Source organism: Haliotis asinina, chromosome 8 (genome assembly GCF_037392515.1).
Source record: "Haliotis asinina isolate JCU_RB_2024 chromosome 8, JCU_Hal_asi_v2, whole genome shotgun sequence".
In the NCBI taxonomy this organism is placed as follows: domain Eukaryota; kingdom Metazoa; phylum Mollusca; class Gastropoda; order Lepetellida; family Haliotidae; genus Haliotis; species Haliotis asinina.
In genome coordinates this window covers 63,209,787-63,228,520 of record NC_090287.1, presented here as the reverse complement: position 1 = coordinate 63,228,520, position 18,734 = coordinate 63,209,787, and the positions used below count along the sequence as shown (strand labels likewise).

At 40.8% G+C, this 18,734-nt stretch overlaps 1 pseudogene; it reads right to left on the bottom strand.

The window, feature by feature from the left end:
• Window positions 1–371: 371 nt before the first annotated feature.
• The window catches only part of LOC137295349 (uncharacterized), a 63,653-nt pseudogene continuing 45,290 nt past the window's right edge, over window positions 372–18,734 (bottom strand).

Below are 18,734 nucleotides of genomic sequence, written 5' to 3'. Positions count from 1 at the left end.
AAGTTAGAAGGATTAAATAAGTTATTTGGGCTTTTTGAAAAGGCAATTGAGTTAAAAATTCAGCTGTTTCAGTTTGAAATTTGAGTAAAGATCGCGGTCAGATCGTAAATGACTGCAAATAATGTACTACGAAAGTTCAGACGTGACACATTTTTATGGAAAACAACTTCTTTTTATGTTATTCATTATAAGACGTTTTAGAGCTAATTCTTGCTTCTTGATCCTGTGATTGCTGAAAAAACGTGTCGTGTTGTCTTTATGTTCCACTTCTAAATGTAAATGATATGGCTGAAATATTTCTGATGTGACGTTAAATATCAACTCGCCACCAAAATTTAAATGCCTTTGAAGAACTACAAACGTTTGAGGTACGACACAAGATACATAAGTATTACCTTCAGATACATTTTGGATTTGTGTGTCACGACGCCAGATATAGTGTAAAGTTTTAATCATTGAATCATCAGTTATACATTAATTATCTGGTAAACTATTCATGGAGAACACTATTGCTGATTATGTATCCTTAGAAGAAAAGAAAAAACGTTCTTGCAGATATGTTTCATAAAGCAGGAGTATAATTTACATATATACGTTTAATACGATACATGCGTGGTCATGTTAAAGTTCTATTTCTTGCTGATAGCGAGCACTATAGCCACATGGGTCTATTGCGGTCACAGCAGCAAAGAGAGATTCTGGTAGAGAATGGATGGAGATCACGGTCATGTTTGTTTCAGTTCTTTTCGTGAGAACCCCATCCAAGATGTCTGCTCCTCCAACCACTGTCCCAATGTGAAGCTCATATTGAAGATCCTTCCATGGAGAGTCGAACAGCCCGTCCCAGTTCAGGGAGATGTGCTTTCCTTTCCGAGACACAGCTATCGCAGCAGATTCTATAATAACATTCATTGGGCATCAAATCTTATGGTGAGTGAGTGCTACAAAGTTCAATAATTCTTGAAGTAATTACAGGTAGAAACTTAAGACAAGCTTAACATAGAGACAATTTCATTTTCATTGAATGTTAAATAAGCAGAAATACAATAGGACAATTTAACCTGTTATTGTCGGAGGATTGCCATGGGTGGTAAGGTTAAGAAGAGTTGTTTCCCTTTGTGTCCCAAGCACGTTGTCTTGAGATACTGCAACTTTTTAAGAGGCCAGGTTGTTGAAGTGCAGCCCACACAACGAGGCGAACTCATAATCGGTGGCTACTTTGGTCTGATATGTGCCGGACTCATCTGTTACCTTAATCTGAAGTTACGAGTCAACAAGGACACATCATTACTAGCAAATCGGTGATTGTAGAGTAAATGATGTATAGGATATAGGATATTCATATAGCGCACATATCCACGCACTAGTACATGCTCAATGCGCTGATATTTGTTCCCTCGATCACTGGATGTCAATCTCAACAGCATATCGTAAAGTCAATCTCAACCCCCTGAAGAGTATACAACTCTTGCAGCCACTAGACGCACCGAGCCATTGTGGTTTTCCCATCCTAACGAGGCACCAATTAACAGTTAGGTGGACTAGGACACATAGTCACAGTACTTTGTCCAAGCCCACTGTCCAAGTTGCTGTACCCGCAAGTTGTTTGCACGTATTCATGTGGCCACCATCTGGTTACATACCAACGGATTCCTGGGTTCTTCAAAGTGCATAGGGTTATATACTGTACACAAGGGGTTGTGACAACACTGAAAGAGTCTGCACACAAAGTTGACTCCCTATTTTTTACACCCGGTCACACGTGGGCTCGATCCCGACACAATGACACGTAATTTCATCAACTTAAATGACATGCCAGGTTCCTGTTATACAGAAATAGTTGCAAGACTTACCAGACGTTATAGTTGTTAAACTTACCACGGTTGACTGAAGACGATTCCGGGCCCAGTGTATCCGTACTGTGTTGTCGTTAAAGCATTGATCACGTTGATAGAAGTATCTGACGTTGTCCTCCAAGATAACCGCCATTGTAGGCTTCAGTTGACCATGAGTCAGCGTTAGACCATCGGAGACGGCTGACGACATCAAACCCACGTTGTTGATACAACGAACTGTTGAGAATATCTTGAGAGGAAGGCTGATATTGACATTTGTGATGTCAAAGTTAGCTGTTGTTTGACTTCGGGAAACCAACTGAAACATCTTGATGTCAGCTTTGCCCGGTATCCTGCCTGGATAGATCAGTTACTTTTCTGTAGTGTTTTAGAAAGTCTATTAATCTAATTTATAAATAAAAAATAAACTTATGAACAAATCGCCGCAGCATTCCACGCTTTAATGCATATCACGGTATATCAGTGGGATGGATCGATGCTCATGACTTCAGTTACTAGATTCTCATGTACAGACTCAAGTATTTACACACCGTCAAATAGCTGAAATACTACAGAGTGTCTCGTTAACTAAAGACAAACTCTTCTGCAGCACAATTCAGTAGCAATCCGTTCTTCCGTTGGCAGATGTTTCAATCAGCGGAACCATTGCAAAATGTCTCGGCTCCACTCACACTTAAACAGCTACATGGCAATGTTCGCTAACTGAGCCTTTGTTGATAGTCCTATAATGTATCACTGGTCGGACCAGTCTGGAGTTACTGTTCCAAACTAGATGCGAGGTTCGTATTGCACCATATGAGTTAGGATTAAGTGAGTAGGTGTGTTTACTTTTACGCCGCAGATATATGGTTTATGAAACTCACATGTGTAGAGAATATGTTTAACTCCAAATTTAAATCGTCTTCAAATTGTGTAGCATATAATTTTCTGGTAAAAAGCGTCTTAACTAGGGTACAGTCAAGGCAGACAGCATCTCAGTTAGCGCTGAGTTAGGATTCTTAAATTTGACATCTCAGAAAAATACAACAGCTCGTTCTACCCCTAGCCCTATGGATAGTGTAATAAAGTGCAATTTTCCCTGATTTATTATAACGTAAGCGTCCTCGTATATTAATAATAGTTCAGGCCAAAAGTGTACTCGATTACACTATACATAGGAGTAGAGAAAATGTATTTCTAATATATTACATACCTATTGCCCAGCTACAATGCAGAATACTCGACTCAGCATCATTGACGGCCCAGTTGACGTACACATTACCCAAAGCCTGGTAGTCAATGTCAATTCCTACAGGAAGAATGAATTAGTGTTACAGCCAAATGTAGCCACTTTATTTTGTTGTCCGCTGTTATTTATAGATCCATTCTGTCTCATGAGTAAGAAACTCTGGGGTTCACCAAACAAAAAGTTGACTTTCCCAGAAGGTTTTGACAGAAACAAATATAGATTGATGTAACTTTTAAAAGCAATTTCTTGACTGATGATAGATTATCTGTTCTTTTAATCTGACAAATAGTTGACAATCCTAAAAGTAATCTGACAGAACCACAAGTATTTCACTTTACCGTCTCCATCACTGACGTGAGAGAACACCGGCGGGGTCATGTCGACAGTGATTGGGTCAGGGTGGGACACAGTTGTCAGACCAGCAGCATTCTTGGCAGTGATGGTGAGGAACAGTTTCTGTTTGTGGGACATTCTCAGACCTGACAGAGTTTCATGCGTGTGTCGGCCAACACTCTTAAAGTCCTGCACCTGAACACCTCCGGGGACATTACCTTTAAGAGTGAGTGAGTGAGTGAGTGAGTGAGTGAGTGAGTGAGTGAGTGAGGCGGCGGTCTGTAAATAATTGACTTTTGACCAGACAATCCAGTGATCAACAGCACCTTCGCACTTTGGACACGATGACGTGTGTCAACAGTCAGCAAGTTTTGACCACCCGATCCTGTTAGTCGCCTCTTACGACAAGCGGTTGCTACTGAAAATCATCTTTGAATCCGGATCTTCACCGGTTACCTTTAACAGACGACACGATGTTTCGGGCATTTAAACGATTATTTACACAACCACAGACATAAGTGGCTATAAGCACGTGAATACTGACGCGGTGCATGCAAATTGAAATTCTACCCTATACTCGACAATACAGTGACAATACTGAGTGTTAGCAACATGATCGAATTACACAAGAGGGGTTAAGTGAGTGACTGAGTTAAATTTTAAAGTCAGTATAGCTATATTTCAGCCATATCTTGACTAAAACAGTGAATACTTTATAATTGTATTTAGTAGTGAGTGAGTGACTTAAACTTTTATATAGCATAGGCAGTATTACAGCCATATAATGAAAACAAGGTAATCAGTCTAAAATATTCGTCGACAAAGGACAGTAAAACTAACTAGATTATCACAGATATATTGATGTTAAAACTAGTCGTGAAATCTAAAATATTTTAACTAGAGACGACGATACAGTGTATCAAAAAGGCTATGGATCGCCAACAACTGAAGGTAGATCACCATACAAGGGACCAAGAGAGGTTAAACGAATAAAATATAAACTGATAAGATATTTGTTTGCAAAACGCACCCGCAGCCACTGTGTATTGTACGATTGGAGATTCTCCATCATCAAAATACCAAGATACATGGACTGATGACCAGTGCTTCCGGAAGACAGCTTGATGCTTGACGTTACTTTCTGTTTCCATATTATGTGCATTCCCTACATGATCCACTCTCTGCAACAACACATGATCTAGGACCATTTCCATGTTGATGGAGGACGTCCCAATCTTCAACAGCGTTGTAGAGTTTTGTGCCAGGAAACTGAAGCTATACTGGCTCCACAGGATCACCCGTCCATCAGTACTATGACACGAGTCTACACATAGGTGGGGATCGAGACTGAAGGTAAAGATGTCGTTTCCAAACGATATGGAACCTTCCACTATTTTTTGGTTGACAGTTATGTCCAAAGGATAACCAACATGGATGGTTGCTTTGTATCTGCTTCCAACTTCAAGGTTCATGACAGTCTGTTGTATGCTGCCTCGTACAGAAACTATTGTCTTCCCGTGTGTGGCATGATGACCACCAGGTGTCAGTAGCTTGATGCAGGATTGTCTCTCACTCTTCCATGAAGGTAGTTCAGGATAACAGTCAGTGGATTGGTTAATATTTTCCTCAAAGGAGGGATTGGACACCAGATTCTCCCCCAGATAGGCAATGTCCTTAACTTCAGGTGGCGATGAATCAATGATGACCCCATCTGATACAACCACTGTTGATGTGTGGCCAACAACGTCTACTGCATAAACCTTCGCCCATATTTGTATTCCTGTAAATAATAACTACAAAGGTCATACCTCAACAGAGGTGTTTTACGAAATACATGTCAACAAATGTCTGTTTTATACTGAAGTTAGGATGCATTGAAAAGGCATGAACTATTATATGAAGTTATAATCTAACAGAGTTCCAAGGACTGGCATTCCTGCCAAATGTATGAGCACAAAAATGCAGAAGTAGTTAACGTTAGAAGTACGATGTATTTAATGTGACTAATTATGTCGGTTACGACATGTTTATGCGACACGCGAAATTTTACTATAATAAGATCGAATTTTTAAACGTGCATTTAGAACGGTGGGTTCCGCTCGATATATTTCAAAGGTGAGCTACAGTGCCGTTTCAAAAAACAATCAGGTAAATTATCTATCTTACTACCATTAACAAGTGGCGACTCCAGGCGAGCCCTTGCTGATGTGTGTAGTCCCACGTCCTGCCAATCCATGATGCTGCATCCAGATGTATCATTGGTTGAACCAACACACCAGAAATACTTGCTGATTGTGGAATCCTTGTCAGCAAACCCAAACCAGGAGGCAGATAACTGTGTCTGGGAGGACTGGTAGTCGACATCCCCGGATCCTGGACAGTGACAGGACGACAAAAGTATGGTGACCGACTTTATGCGACATGTCATGCCATTTACAATATACATACTAAATCCATTACTGAAATGGTACATAACGCACAGGCTTACCATCTCCATCTTCTACAGTCCCTGCTACCGGTGCCGTGACATCGACCTGTACTCCACCTGAGAATGCCCAAGCAACCAGTCCAGCTTTGTTGTAGGCTAGTATATTGGAGAAGTATGTTGTTCCAGGTTCCAGAGACAACCCAGACACTGTGCAGTTGGTGGCAGTCATGTCAGACGACGAATGTATGCTGTAACCTGAAACAGGCCCAGTTAATTTTATTACTGAGCATTCAGATTTAGGCGAAAACATTGCAACAGATATTTGGGTGTCCTAGGCTAATATGTTTTGTCAGCTTACCGCCAGGTGAAGTACTTGTGTAAACCCTGTATTTCAAAGGTTCTGCCTGTGTGTCCATTAGTACATTCTTCCAGCTCAGGTATATCCTATCTACGTGACGCTGGTAGTCGACGTCTTTTCTGTCTCCAGATTCCATGTGCTCTTTCACCTGTAATGAAAACTACTGAATGGTGACTGAACGAGAACGTCTCTATGGAATACGCTTACTTCAGTAAGTGGAAATCTATTTGTTCATACCCCATGGAATGTAGATACTCTTGTTGTTATGGTATACTCGGTACGTATTGTATGGTTCAAGTGATCGAAACCAACCCACCGCTACTCCTTGTCGGGAGGATGTCCTTGGTGTTGTAATATCAATAAGGACGCCATCGGATTTGCAGATGTAGTATGTGTTCTCGTCATACCATGCCCGCACAAATACACTGTAGCTGAGTCCTGGTGTTAGTTCACGCCCTGTGAACATTCCAGTACAAAGTCCATAACTAAGATCACATGTGATGACAGACAAACCCATTTGGCTGGCAACTTCTTTTATTTGTGTGATGTTTCCATACATATTATAGTACCGTTGACAGTTGTCAGTGCGACAACGGTACAGGGATCTGTATGGAAATGTCGCAATAAAAGAAGCTTGACAACGATAAAAGAATATCTATGAGGACGTGAAGGAAGATTTACAGTCACATGGGCAATATTTCACCCATATCGTAACTATAACATGTCATAAATTCACCAGAATTACATGTAAATTATCTCAGCTGCCTGTTCGTTTGTTTTTCAGAAATTCAATAATTAAATGATGATTAACATTAAAAAGGGCCGTCACTGTTTTGAGGGTATTATTTTCGCACAACTTGATAAATACCTGTATGCATTTTACCCCTACTTTGTAAATCGTTATAAACAAGCAGAACATACTTGACCGAGATACTTTCAGCAGATGGGATAAAGAATTGAGGATCCTCACCTCGTAAATGGTATTCATGCATATATATATATATATATTAAGGCCAATACGACATCGTCACATGATGACCTCTTCAAATCTGGTCTGACAGCACATGTAAGTAAAACCAATATAGGGTTTTCCAGCAGTGGGCGATGTCGTATAGGTCAATAACAAGCTCATTATTTAAGAGTATGGGGTTAGTGAGGCAGTACATGGATTCACACACATGTCATGCATGTCTCATCCCAGGACACGAAAGAAATTTACCAAAACAGGTGATAATGTCAGTATCGAGTGTATCCATTCCTGTCAGGAAGATCAGTTGAAGACACTCTCTGACAGAGTACACCGGACGCTGTATTTGGCTCGTATTCCAATCCTGGGCCTAGAGTTTCGAAGCTCTCTTAGTGCTGGTGGAACCCTCTCACGCACACGGTGCCCTACAGTGTCCCCAACATGCTCAAGTGGATTGAGATCTGGACTTTGTGCTGGACATGGTGTCGTTGTGATTACGTAATTAATACGTCACTGTCCAGCTTCTGTGGGGCCTAGAGTTGTCATCAATGTACACTGAGCTTTGGAGATTGTCAACGTGTGGCACAACAACCCTCTCCATGATCTCCCTCCGATGTCCATTGATCATTACGATTACCCCTCACAGTAACAAGCTGACAACTCGACACCATAATCGACCCACCACCAGATGGAAATGCTTCACAGTTTTCCTGTATGCATATGCCATGTTTCTACGAAGCAATAGACATACTCTGCCATGTACTGAAAAAAAACCCCACCCACAAGGTTCCAGGGACCATGTGCTCTACACAACGTTAAACGTGCGTTTTGTGCCCATCTGTTAACAGGGGTCATCTTATTGGTCTTCGAGTATGATATCCAAAAGCTTTCAATCGGTTTCTTAATAGGGAAAACTGCCGATTGGATAAACAGTCGCATTTCAACACAATACTTGTAGCACATGGATTACCGAGTGCATGCCTAATCAGAAGATGTGCAGATGTGCACTCGGGTCTACCTGAGCGTTGCCTGTCCCTTATATCTGCTATTTGTAGGTACTTAGGTACGAAGCTATTGATTGTGGAAGGATGATGACCAACTTGGACAGTAATCTGTCTCAAAGACATTCCAAGATTTCTTCTGCCGAGCTTTTAGGATTTGACAACTGGGGGTGGGTGTTTGTCCATTTCATCAGGTATTGTCCACGTATTCAAAGGGCTGCAACCTCGGCACGTGCAGGGCGAACATCCATCGTGATCTTATAGGGTGAGCCATTTACACCAACATTCTTATATCGATAAACCCAGTGCTCGAAATCAACTTTTTTAAGCAAGAAACAAGTACTTGCTACCTGATCAAAATATAGGCAGCACAATCCCTTACCAGGTAGCAGCGTTCTTTCATACACATTGCTGTAATTACCTCTTATTCACACATTTTATGATACATCCATCATAAGTTCCAACAGAAAACTGGGCTGTTTTATCCTTGGTGAAATCACGAAAGACAGAACACCTTTTTTCTTCACAAAGGATCATTCTCACCTCTCCCAGGATCCACGTATTTGCAATTTATTTTTCTTAAAGCAAGATTTCCACTTGTATGCTGTACAGACGGTTGTCTCCATACTGATGACTTAGCATCCACGCCAACTCCTATCATACAATGCAAAGCTCTTTACAAAGTCATGCTATTCCATTTTTCTCTTTCATTAGCTTTAGATACAATACAAAGGCTTTACAGACAGACAGACAGACAGACAGACAGGCAGGCAGGCAGATATCTTATTTATGTCTCACCTCATACATTAGAACATATATTCAGTACAATAAAATACATTGACGAGCCACCTACTTTAGGGTTATGAGAGATTGTAAAAAAGCTATTACATATATGTACACAATCTTAAAAAGTTATACACCTTTCTTACAAATACCCCAATAAGATTATAGATACATGATAAAAACATACAAGTCAAGTTAACCTCATAAGTAATTTTCTGAGAACGCAGGATTCCAGTAACGCTTGTTCAAGAGAGTCTGTGTGTTTTCCCACATGAAAACTTCTCGGATTCTGGTCGCACAGTCGCTTGTACAATCTTGCGATACTCTTCTATAGCTGGACCACCGGTGTCAAACATCCCATATATAAATCTCTTTATCTACACTGGCCTTAAGTTCAGAAGTTATTCTAGCCTCCATAAAATCAATAAGTGTCTGAAAGATAGTTTGTCCGCACTGTTGTAAATACATTCTTCAAGAAAAAAAGAACCAAATATCATTGAAAATTTGGTGCTATTCAAGGACATGTAGATCGGTGGAAAGCAAAGATATATGAATGAAATTTTGTGGAGCAATGCATTGCTATCTTGTCCATATTTTATGAGAATAACAGTCATCAGAGTCATTTCTGCTGTCTACCAGGTGGTGTTGAAGTCAGTACCTCGCATGACCACCTCCAGCTGCTACCACTGCCAGGGACCTCCTGGGTACAGGTCGAATCAGTCGTTAGATGTTTTGTTGTGGAATCCTTCCTCATGCAGCATGTGAAGAGTCTGTGGTGGATTACCACGTTGAAATACCCGTAAATCGATTTGATCTCAAAGCTGTTCGATTGGGTTTAGATCCGGGGATCTGGAGGGCCAGGGAAGGGTATTGATGTTGTTATTTGCCAGGTGGTCCACGGTGGACGGAGAGTCTGGTCGATGTATCGATTGGTCGTCAGATTGCCTTGGACAAGCACCGATCTGCGGGTGTATTAGATCGCTGTCCATACCATAACACTCCCCTCCCTCTCCCCCTCCCCCTCCCCCACCGAATCTGTCCACCTGTCTGATGCAGTTAGAAGCAAAACGTTCATGACGTCGTCTGTAGATAGGGTCTCTACCATCACGTCGTCTGAGGAGATAACGGGAGTCATCGCTAAATCATAATTGCCTCCAGTTTGCCAGGTTCCATGGCAGCACCGTGTTGCACCGTCTCACTCGTCGGCATCGATGTAGTCGTGTCAAGGAGGGGGCAACTTTTGGACGTTTATCACGTATTCCTACTTCTCGGAGACGGTTCCTGATTGTCTGATCCGACTCCCTTTGGGCTCCAGATTGTTCTTGCGCGGTGTCACGGGCGATACGATGGCGGTCACGTAGGTGGGTTACCCGGATGTACCGATCTTGGGCAGGTGTGGTGACTCTAGGCCTTCCTGATCTTGGGCGGTCATTTGTTGAATTTGTTTGACGAAATCGATCACACAACCGAGTTATTGTGCTGTGATGAACGCTGAAGATCCTTGCCACCTCGCTCTTTGATTCGTCAGCTTGCAATCGTCCAATTGCCTGATTTCGATCGGCAGCGTTGAGACGTCCCATTTTCGTGTACACTACTTGCAAAGATCGTAGGTGAAATTGTGAGATTCATTTGGGTCTTTTATAGTCTTCTAATGCTGTTCTCATTTTCACTCATAATACAAGCAGACGGCGTTTTATCGCAATTACGGTTCAGGAAATGACGAATGTCCGTTTTCAAACACCGGAAGCAGTAATATTATACTTATGCGCATGCGCGCTCAGTTGACTGGTTCTCTGTTTCAGTTATGCGAGTTTTGCCCTGCGTTAGTGACCAACAAAAGCACCGATGAACATTTATTTAAAAAATTAAAGTTTGATAAACACCAGTATCGGTACATTTGCGAGTAAGAGTGCACAACTGGTGATCCATCTTTGGAAAATGACGCCCAGCTGATGAACGTAAGTCGTTTCTCTAAAAATACCTGGCAGCGAGTTGAAGCTACTGTTTTTTTCAGGTAGCAAAATAGAATTTTGAATAGCACATTTTCCACCTCAAAGCATTTATTTCTAACCCTGTATGTTATACCATCAGTCTGTAATATTTTATATTTTGATAAGTGATTGTGGTGATACTAATTACCGGTATGCATTTAAGGTGTCTCTTAATATATCTGTTAGTATTGCGTTTGTCTCTGCTGTGAAAATTGAACTGTCAATGGGAAATCTAGAAGATATTGTTCTGGTTCCAATGAGAGTAGCACCAGTCTGTAAATAAGGATTTGTATATGTTGCATTTTGGTTTAATTCTTGTTTAATTCATTAGTGCGTGATGTCTTTGTCAGTGTTGTGGCCTTACTAACTGCCAAGGTGAAGAAGGAGGAAGACGGGAAGAAACTATATATTCTAGGTCAATGCCAGAAGAAGAAAGGAAAGGTCTGATTTCTATTCCCAAAGGAGGAATTGGGACAATTCTTGTTATGCAGATCCTTTTAAAGAGGGGCACCCGTGGCGAGCCACCTCCTCGTGGTGGGTGCTGGGTAACGCCAAGAGCTCGCCAACCCCGGTGTGGACCCGGGTCAGCAATGTCCATAGCACCCCATTGCTGGCCGCAAGGAGCGGTCGAATTGGGCAACCCGTTTGCCGTGGGTTGCGTCCCGTGTCGGTGGAGGACGGGATCCTGGTGGTTGAGGGCAGTGGGAGCCTGAACCGTGTTCCTATCTGCTCAACACACCACTTTGGCCCTTACTTCACCTAGACGGGTGGTAGAATCGGCCCGATTCTATCAATCGGCTGGTCACGCCATGCCCTTTGCATGGGAAATATTATTATTTCAAGTATCTTTATATTACTTCCACTGATGTATGATGTGTTTCTATCATGAAATGTTCTAGCGGACGTATTCTGTTGGTAATCATTCTGCCTAGAGTCCTATGCCAAAAGGCGGTGGCTCATGGGCCAATCTGGCATTATTGACCTCCGGGTTCTATTTGTCTTCAGGTAAGTGTCTAGGGCGGAACCAGCCTTGCATTTTCTCTGTTTGGCAATTGTAGCTACCTGTGTCTCTTTTGCTGGAGTATAGCATCTCTGTAGCCCTGGTGTTTGTAGTCGGCTTCCACTTCGACATCGTCCTTGTTGACACTCCATGGCGGGTGGGGAGCAGGGATGCTGAATTATATTATCACAACATGTCTCAAACAAATTCTTCTGGTTCTGGCAAGACAATTAAACGCCGACATGTAGACTCTACTTCATCGGATGAAGATGTTTCTCCTGAAATTACAGATGCTTGGCCTCGGTTTATTGTGATATCATCTTCGGATGGACAGCCACTAAAATTAAATCCATTTGCTATCTCCAAAGGCATTCAAAGTGCCTGTGGTGACGTGAAAAACGTGACACGTCTTCGAAATGGCTCCATTCTAGTAGAATGTGTAAGGAGACAGCAGTCGATCAATCTGCTGGGTTTACATCAGTTTGTCAACACTCAGGTTGTTGTGTCAGTTCACAAGACATTGAACTCAAGCAGAGGCATTGTAAGAGATTTAGCTCATTGTCTGTCTGACATGAGCGAGGAAGAGATTGCTGCAGAACTGAAAAAGCAAGGAGTAACACATGTTAAACGTTTCACAAGGAAAACTCAAGATGGCAATATTGTTAAAACGCACACTTACCTGTTTACCTTTTCTCTCCCAGTTATACCAAAATGTATCAAAGCAGGTTACTTCAATATCGGGGTTGATGTTTATGTACCACAGCCACTGCGATGTTTCAACTGCCAAAAATTTGGTCATGGGGCGAAGTTCTGTCGTAGCAAGCAGATAGTATGTTGCCGTTGCAGTGGAGCACATAACAACTCTGAGTGCACACATGATTTGAAATGTGCCAACTGCAAAGAGGGGCATATGGCTTCCTCCAAAGTTTGTCCAACTTTTGAATTTGAGTCAAAAATCTTGAAACTAAAGCATACCAAAAACATCACTTACTCAGAAGCAAAACAACTTGTGCAATCTACAACAGCTCCGTCTTCTTCAGTAAAAACGTACTCGGCAACAATTTCTTCCCCACCTCCAACCTCTAGAATTATTACTTCTTCAATATCGTGCCAGACTGACATCTCGTGGGTCAAGGATAAACAGGTTATCCTTGATGTCTCATCTCAGCGAAATCAATCAGTTTCCACAGCTTCATCTCAGACTGAACCAGAAACTGAACCTGATACAGTAAAGTTATCTGCAAAAGAGAAAAAGAGACTAAGAAAAATCAGAGCACTCCAGAATGTGGAATCTTCTCCAGTTTCCTCTCTTGAGGTTCACAATTCATATGAGACACTTGAAGATATGGATGTGTCTCCTCACCCACGTGTACGCGACAACAGTAAGTCGCCACGGGTTGGCAAACGTATATCCCCAGTACTTCCACCATCACCATGAGTCCTAGTTCTTTAATTCAGTGGAATTGCAGAGGTATGAAAAATAATCTCAATGAAATACATTTACTAATACAGGATGTTCGACCGGTAGCGTTATGTCTCCAGGAGACGTATATAAAATCTACAGACGATATTAATTTACGGCAGTATAATGGTTATCACTGTTTCTCTCCCCAAGGAGACAGAGCAACTGGAGGTGCTTCAATTTTGGTACGGCAGGGTATTATCCATAGCCCTGTTTCTCTCCGTACCAATCTCCAGGCGGTTGCTGTTCGTCTCACCTTGAGCATTGCGTTAACACTCTGCAGTTTGTATATACCTCCCTCTTCTACCATTCAACGGGCAGATCTTCAAACCCTATATGATCAACTTCCAAAACCATGCCTCATCATGGGCGATCTTAACGGACACAACCCACTTTGGGGAAGTGCTCACACTAATACTAAAGGTGCAATCCTTGAGGAATTCATTTCCAACAATAACTTATGCATTTTTAATGACGACTCAGCCACTTACCTACATCCAGCTACGGGAACATATTCTTCCCTGGATTTATCACTCACCGATTCAACCTTATATAATGAATTCGAATGGATGGTTCATGATGACCTGTGTGGGAGTGATCACTTCCCCACCATTCTCAAAACAGTTAACCCTAGTGATGATCCACCTGTGTCAAGAAGGAACTTTGCCAGGGCTGATTGGTCATTATATACGACTCTGTGTGTTGAACACTTGACGCATGATCTTCTTAGGGACAATGAAGATCCCATACAGTCTTTTTCAGATATTTTAAATGACATTGCTGACAGGGCAATTCCACATTCCTCTGCAATTCCACACATTCGTAAACCATGGTTTAATAATGAATGTAAAAAGGCCAGAAAGTGCAGGAAGAAAGCAGAAAAATATTTTCGGAAACACCCTACAGTCCATAATTTAGATAAACTTAAAATTTTAAATGCCAAGGCTCGACGCGCATTTAAACAGAATAAGCGTCAGTCTTGGAAGAATTATGTTTCCAGAATAAATTCACGTACACCAATGTCTAAGGTGTGGAACATGGTCCAAAGAATAAAAGGCAAAGGTTCTAAATCTACTGTATGCCATCTTAAGGATGGTGCTAATCTCTTAACTAACAAAACTGACATAGCTAATAAAATTGGTGAAACTCTTGCCAAACATTCTTCGTCATCAAACTATGTCCCGGAGTTTCAGAAATACCAGAAACAACAGGAGAAGAAAATGATCAATTTTACCTCAGACAATGGTGAAGATTACAATGAATTATTTTCACTACATGAGCTCTATACAGCACTTGAACAAGCTCATGATACAGCAACAGGGGCTGATGATATTCACTATCAGCTCCTGAAACATTTACCTGAAACATGCCTGGAAACATTGCTAAATATATTTGATAAGATATGGACTACAGGAGATTTCCCAACTTCATGGCGTAATGCCATTGTAGTTCCTATACCGAAGCCTGGCCGGGATCATACTGATCCTTCAAATTACAGACCAATCTCTTTGACGAGTTGTGTCTGCAAAACCATGGAACGAATGGTAAACAATAGATTAACATGGTATCTTGAAACCAATCACCTTATAACAAATATTCAATGTGGTTTCAGGAAGAATCGTAGTACCATTGATCATTTGGTACGTTTAGAATCCTTTGTAAAAAATGCATTTATCAATAAGCAACATGCTGTATCGATCTTTTTTGATCTTGAGAAAGCATACGATACCACCTGGAAGCATGGCATTTTAAAGGATTTACATGGTTTCGGTTTAAGGGGTCGTTTACCTCTTTTTATATCGCAGTTTTTACAAGGCAGGCAATTTCAAGTCCGAGTAGGTTCTACCCTGTCTGATCATTACAATCAGGATCAGGGTGTTCCGCAAGGCAGCATTTTGTCTGTGACCTTATTTAGTATCAAGATCAACAGTTTATCCAAGGTTTTAAACGATTCAATAGATGGATCACTTTTCGTGGATGATTTTAATATTTCCTGTCGCGGTAAGAATATGCATACTATTGAACGGCAAATGCAATTATGTTTAAACAAAATAAATAAATGGTGTCTTGAGAATGGTTTTAAATTTTCTAAGACAAAAACTAATTGCATCCATTTCTGCCGTAAGTATAAACCACATAAGGACCCAGAATTATTTTTAAATGGCACTCCTATCAAAGTCGTTAAGGAGGCCAAGTTCTTAGGTTTGATTTTCGACTCTCATTTAACTTTTCTTCCGCATATCAAATCCTTGAAAACAAAATGCTTGAAGGCACTTGATCTATTGAAAGTTGTGTCAAACTCAAAATGGGGAGGGGATCAAGCTACTCTCCTGCACCTATACCATTCACTTGTCCGTTCGAAGCTTGACTATGGCTCCATCATTTATGGTGGAGCCTGTAACAGCAATCTAAAACTCCTTGATTCTATCCACCACCAAGGTCTGAGACTTTGTCTTGGGTTATTTCGAACTTCTCCTATTGACAGTCTCTATGTCGAAGCCGACGAACCATCTCTTACACAGCGCCGTATCAAATTAGCTTTACAATATATTACAAAACTATACTCTAACGAATCCAACCCTGCTTTTAACTGTGTTTTCGATCCTCTTTATGAGCATTTATACAACAAAAAGCCTTCTCTTGTTCCGCCTCTTGGGCACAGAATTAAACCATTCATTTCTGCTGCCGGCATTGAGCTGAAAAGTATAGCGCCTTCTCGTCTTCTTTCTTCTCCTCCTTGGCAATTAGTGAGACCACAGGTTGACCTCACATTAACAAAGTTTAAAAAATCAGACACAAACGAATTACAATATAAACAAGAGTTTATGCAATTAAAAAATAATTATAGTACATACAAATCCTTATTTACAGATGGGTCCAAGGATGGTGGCACAGTTGCTTGTGCCACTGTCATTGGATCCAGAACAATATCTTCTCGATTACCTGATAACAGCTCCATTTTCACTGCAGAAGCAAACGCAATATTAACGGCTCTTCAATATATTCAAAGACATCCTAATCATGTACAGTATATAATTTTTTCTGACTCTCTTTCTTGCCTTCAGGCTATTAACAATTTGTCTTGTAAACATCCACTTGTAATTGACATAATTGAATTGTATAATGATCTTGCAACTGGCCAGTGCGACATCGTCTTTTGTTGGTTACCCAGCCATGTAGGTATTTCTGGGAATGCAATGGCCGATCTTGCTGCTAAGGCTGCACTCAACAAATCTGTGACACCACTTCTTATTCCATACAGTGACCATAAAGCTGTCATTAGAACGTACATTCGTGATCTGATGCAAAAGAAGTGGGACACCCAAGTGGGAATAAATAAATTACATGCCATAAAACCTTATATTGGTTACACTCACTTGGGTTGTCAGTCCAGATTTGAAGAGGTCATTATGCGACGATGTCGCATTGGACATACGCGCTACACCCACAGTTATTTACTGAATGGCGATGATCCTCCGTTTTGCATCCCTTGTGATGAGAGAACCACAGTCAAGCATATCCTGCTTGACTGTGTTGAATTCTCCATCATAAGGGATAACTATTTCAATGTCAAAACAATGAAGGATCTTTTTAGCACAGTTAGTACTCATTTAATTCTTGGATTTTTAAAAGAAATTGATTTTCTTATTGAATTGTAATTGATATGTTCTGTAGATAGTTGTATTTTAATGATTGGTAGTTTAAATTAGTAACTAGAATTGTTAGTGGCTGTACCCTCAAAGGGGGTTGAAGTATTGTAAAATTATTGTCCTCCTGAGAGGGTACGTAAGTCCAATACACTCATAGTCAATTTAAATCTACTACAAGTTTTTAATCGTAGAATATTTGTTGTTTTAAGTAATGGCTAAATTTTAGGATTATCGCCAATAGCTGAGGGGATGGTGTAAATCCAGCTAGGGTTCATGCAGGTAGCAGAAGTAATGTAAGTCCCCATGGACCTTAGTATGGTGATCTACCTTCAGTTGTTGGCGATCTATAGCCCCGGTTTTATGTTGTATTGTCTTCTTTAATTCCAATGTTTTATCTTTCAATGCTAGTTTTATGTTCTGTGATACTCTAGTGTTTTTACTGTCCTTCGCTGACAGGTTTTACTTTTTCTCTTTTTTCATCCTAACATTACTATAACTTATATTGTTCTCGTCACGATATGGCTGCAATATTGCCGATGTGACGTTAAATGTTAACTCACTCACTCACTCACTTTTAAAGAGGAGTAAAGCCACAGTTAAATGCAGGATTGATTCGTTAGATTGAAGTTTTGTTACATACTGTAATGGTAATTTTATATGTCGTTGGTTAAGAGAAGGCTCGTCAGGCTCGAAGACTGTCAACATGATTCTGAAGGACCCAAGACAAAGGCTTAGACCTTGGTGGTGGGCAGAATCTAACAGTTTTAGGATGCTTTTGCAGGCTCCACCTCATACAATGGAACCATAGTCAAGTTTCGATCGGACCAATATCATGATCCCCTACCCACGTATAATTAGAAACTGCTTTCAATAAATCGAGTGCCGTCAAACGTTTATTTTTGAGATATTTAATGTGCAGAAGTGAAATAGAAGTCGAAAATTAAACCCGTGAACTTGGCCTCCTTGACACTTTAAGATAAACTGAACTGTAGAATGTCGTCGAAAATGCTTTTTGGCTTTTTTTCAAGTGCAATGAAGCACGAGTCTACAATGTCACCATAAGGAGGTTGCTTTTCAGGTATGCCGAATCTGTATCGAAACGTCTCTCACAAAATAAGTCGTTATCCATAAAGATTGTCTACATTCTACTTCCACAGTTCTAACATGCCACATATGAGGGTATTGAAATGGCGGCTACAACGAACAATGTAAGTCTATATGGTTTATATGTGCGTAAAACAACATAATACGACCTCACCCCTTTCTCCTCTTACCTTTTGGTATCACTTTTCGTGGATGATTTTGATATTTCTTGTCGTGGAAAAAATATGCATACTATTGAACGGCAACTGCAGTTGTGTTTAAACAAAATTAACAAATGGTGTCTAGAAAACGGCTTTAAATTTTCTAAAACGAAAACCAATTGTATACATTTCTGTAGGAAATACAAACCGCATAAAGATCCAGAATTGTTTCTAAATAGTACTCCCATCAAAGTTGTTAAGGAGGCAAAGTTCTTGGGTCTGATTTTCGACTCACATTTAACGTTTCTCCCCCATATCAAGTCCCTAAAAAATAAATGCCTGAAGGCGCTGGATTTATTAAAGGTCGTTTCTAATTCAAAGTGGGGAGGTGATCAAGCTACCCTCCTTCACTTATATAGATCATTGATACGGT